Source organism: Priapulus caudatus, unplaced genomic scaffold (assembly GCF_000485595.1).
Source record: "Priapulus caudatus unplaced genomic scaffold, Priapulus_caudatus-5.0.1 Scaffold129, whole genome shotgun sequence".
Taxonomy (NCBI): domain Eukaryota; kingdom Metazoa; phylum Priapulida; class Priapulimorpha; order Priapulimorphida; family Priapulidae; genus Priapulus; species Priapulus caudatus.
The window spans coordinates 135,387-139,433 of NW_014577190.1; positions in this window are offsets into that span (position 1 = coordinate 135,387).

A 4,047-nucleotide genomic window follows, 5' to 3' on the forward strand; every position below is an offset into this window, starting at 1 on the left:
AAACTGTAAATGTTTATTGTGTGTGTGTGTGTGTGTGTGCGTGCGTGCGTGCGTGCGTGCGTGCGTGCGTGCGTGCGTGCGTCAACAGCTAATACAATAAGGTTAATATAATCCCATGCACGCTATAGTTCTTAACTTTTATTTAAGTTTTTCTAAAAATCGTTGCCGACAAAGCTTTAATATTTCCAAGTTATCTCTGATATCACAGAAACCTCCATTATTGACAATTCGTGTTCCGGCAAGGCTACGCACCTAACACGAGGCGGCGTCTCTGTACATCGGGTAACGACAAAAATAGCGGTGTGTCGTGTCTTGATATTCTATGATTCTTGGTCTATGATACCACTAAGTAAAATCACAAGCCTCGGCTAAGCCAACTTCATCAGACACCTTTCCGAATTTAACTTAAAACATCATATTTAGGAATCATATTTGAAAATAAATGATTAGACTCCCGACCTCCAGTTTCCCTTTCCATAGAACTCCGCGTTTCCAATGAAACTCTGCTTTTCTCGCTCATCGCTGTGCCGTGACTCTTGTTGCGGTCCCAGGTTCAGATGCGCATGTATAAGAATTTGGTTGGTCAGAGCTAGGCTGAAGATGTCAATGATGTTTAAGTTTCGCCGAGCACGAGAGTGCCAGCTAGTGTAGTAATTACTAATTAAATCTTTATTCGCACTGGACTTTCACAGCATAGAAGCTCTTGGATTGACACATTGAACAAATATCTAAGAGAGTACTACTCGGTTCTTGAAACAGACTACTTCACGGATTCTACAGGTCTGTCACGTCGATTCGATGTTATTACTTTTAATTAACATGCGCATCCGAAGATGTTTCGTCATTTATTCTTGTTTGCAAAGGCGGAGTACTAATTGGTTTTGCCGGGCTAAAATTGTAGAGTAGTTGCTTTCTAGAGTATACAGGGGACCAATGCTTTGCTCCTGACAGGAGGCTAAGAGCAATTGCTGGAGCCCGGCTAATTCTTGATTAGAACGGAGTAAGCTCTAGCCGCTGACAGTGATGAGATGCCCATTGGTCAGCAGGACACTATAAAAAATACAAGCCGAATCATGCTGCAGCCGCGTACCCATTAAACACGGTAATGTTTAAGAAAACGGGGTTATTACAACATACACTTTAATCATGTCATATAACCACGGATTTAAGATTGGAGCGGCTGTGTTCTGGATTAACCTAAAAAATTAGCAGGATGATCTAGAACGTCTTGCCACTGCAGGTGCCAACCTTCATAAGCGTAATGACCCCAGAGGGCCAAGATGTGACGCTCTGGGATTACCCCCATAACACAAAAATCAGTGGGATTGCATTAGGGCTAGGTTTAGGATTCGGGCTAGGGTGTATTGCAACCAACAGCGTTAAGATATTTTGTGCCCCTTAAATGCCACGAGACCCGAAGAGAATAGGTGACGTGATATACGTATCTACATACATACATAAATACATATCAGAAGTAGATAATAGGTCGCAGTAATATATTGGGCTTCTCTTAATTGGGATAGTCTGCGTACACATCGCGCGATTCGCTCATACGATTCTTTTTTGTAAAATACTTTTCATATAGGCACCTTCTGCTTCTTCTTCCTCTTCTTCTTCTTCCTACCTAGCCCTGAAAAATAACGCTCTCCCTCTTTCTCTTCTCCTTCTGCTTCTTCTTCCTCTCCTTCTTCTTCTTTCTACCTAGCCCTGAAAAATAACGCTCTCTTTCTCTTTCTCTTCTTCCTCTTCCTCTTCCTCTAACGCTTCCGCTGCTCGGTTCGGTGCGCCTTATATACCTAGCTGGCAACGCAGATTTCGTTAGCTGGTGAAACCGTACGTTTCACCTGCTGACGCAACCCGGTGCTGGTACCATAATTGCATCACCTTATGCAACCCGGTGCTGGTACCATGATTGCATCACCTTATGCAACCCGTAGCTGGTACAATGATTGCATCATCCTATGCAACTCGTTTCTAAGTAAATATTCCTCTCTTCGACAACTTAGGCTATTCATTCTATTCAAATCTCCTCATATATTATGCTGACCAATAGTACATAACCGCGCAGAATATTATATTCTATTTATCTTGCGTTACCACTTTCCGCGTATCCACTCCTTGTTTTCCCTGACCATATTAGTACGTGATAGTATGATCCAAGATGGCCGCGCCCATGGACGTGCGCGCTTTCTATGTGCTGGCTATAATTTATTCTCTCTTTAGTCAATATATGGCTATTCCATCTATACTGTGAGTTCAATCTATCCATCCTGATCTAGTCTACTAGCTGCTCCTGTGAGTTACACACCCCCGAAATATCCACACTACTACAACAGCTGCCATTTATATAGGTGGTGTATAACAGTAAAAGGCGTCCATGGGCAGCAGGCCTGAATAAGCATCGAACAGAAATCATCCAAAAATACTCACAATGTTTCGTCGCATACACAACATACACTTTATTTATGTTAAATAACCACAGATTCAAGCTCTATACTCCGCTCGAAACTTTTTCCAGCTAAATGATGCGCATTTCTACACAGTAGTCGGATCCCATTTCAAACACAAAATTTGTCGACTTGTCACCATGGCTACGTCACTTGACGAAATGACGCAATTATACACGACAAGTCCAATATTATAATGCCTTCTCGGCGTCAAGGAGGGAATTAGCTTGCGTGTATAATGCAAATTAGTGCACTGTGGTGCCGAATTTTACCGAAAAGAGCCTTTTCCTAAGACGAAATAGTGCAACGCTGGTGAACAATTTGCAGAAGGTTACTGTCGTATGCCCCCTATATGTGTGTGTGTGTGTGCTGTTGTGTGTTGCTGTAGTTGGCGAGCGCTGTGTGTGCGTGTTATTGTGTGCTTTGTGTTGGTGTTTATTTCGAACATTTCGTTCTGTTTAGGGTTAATAATTTCGAATATATTATTCACTATTCCGGCGTGTGCTTCTGTAGTTATCACTCACTAAGATAATTTCAGACACTGGTTGCAGGTATTATTAAGTCTGAACTTAAATTGTTTTACAGATATTTGCCAATGCGCCACTCGCGTTAGTTGTGCGTTTCTCAGGAATGAAACTGTATGATGTTTATTGGTGATTGTGTGTGTGTGTGTATAGGTGCGTGGCGTGCGTTGCTGTGGGTGACTGCGCCTAACTGCGCGCGTCTGCGTGCGGTGCGTGCTGTGCCGTGCTGTGAACGTCAACAGCTATCATTAGGTTAATTAGATTCCATGCACGTTATAATTCTTACACTTTTATTAAGTTTTCTATAATCGTTGACGACAAGTTTTTATATTTCAAGTTATTCTCTGATATCACAGAAACCTCCCTTTGACATTTCGTGTTTCCGGCAAGATACGCCACCTAAATGCCGGGCCACGTGGCGATTTTTGTCGACAGAACCGGCCGATTTCATGTCGCAGCAACAAAAATGCGAGATAATCGCACGTGTGCGCTGACCCGTAGCGTCACCGATTTTGAGCCAGGAAACTCCGCGCGACGATCGCTGGAATATCAAACATGTTTGATATTTGTTGCCCAGTCGCTGGACAATCGTACGTGTGCGCCGCACTGGGAATGGATCGGCAAAGTTTTGGATTCAAATAATGCATGATTGAGCACGAAACGATCAATGATCAAGCGTTGTATAATATTTGGCACGCGTGTGTGGTTGACGGTCACGTTTACAGTTTCATAACGTGTATGTCCGCTGATAGACGTGTTGTCGCCGGGTGGCGCACACGTTGCGATCTCTGTACATGGGGTACGACCCTAAAAATAGCCGGGATGTGTCGTGTCTTGGATATTCTATGATTCTTGTCTATGATCCACTATTGTAATCAAAGCTCGGCTAAGACATTTATCGAACTTTCGTTATTATAAATTAAACATTCATTTTAGGATTATATTTGATATAATTGATTAGACTCCGACTCAGTTTCTCCTTCTCATAGAACTCCGCCGTTTCAATGAATCGCTGCCTTTTTCCGCTCATCGCTGTGCCGTGACTCTTGCGGTTGCGGTCCCAGGTTCAGATGCTC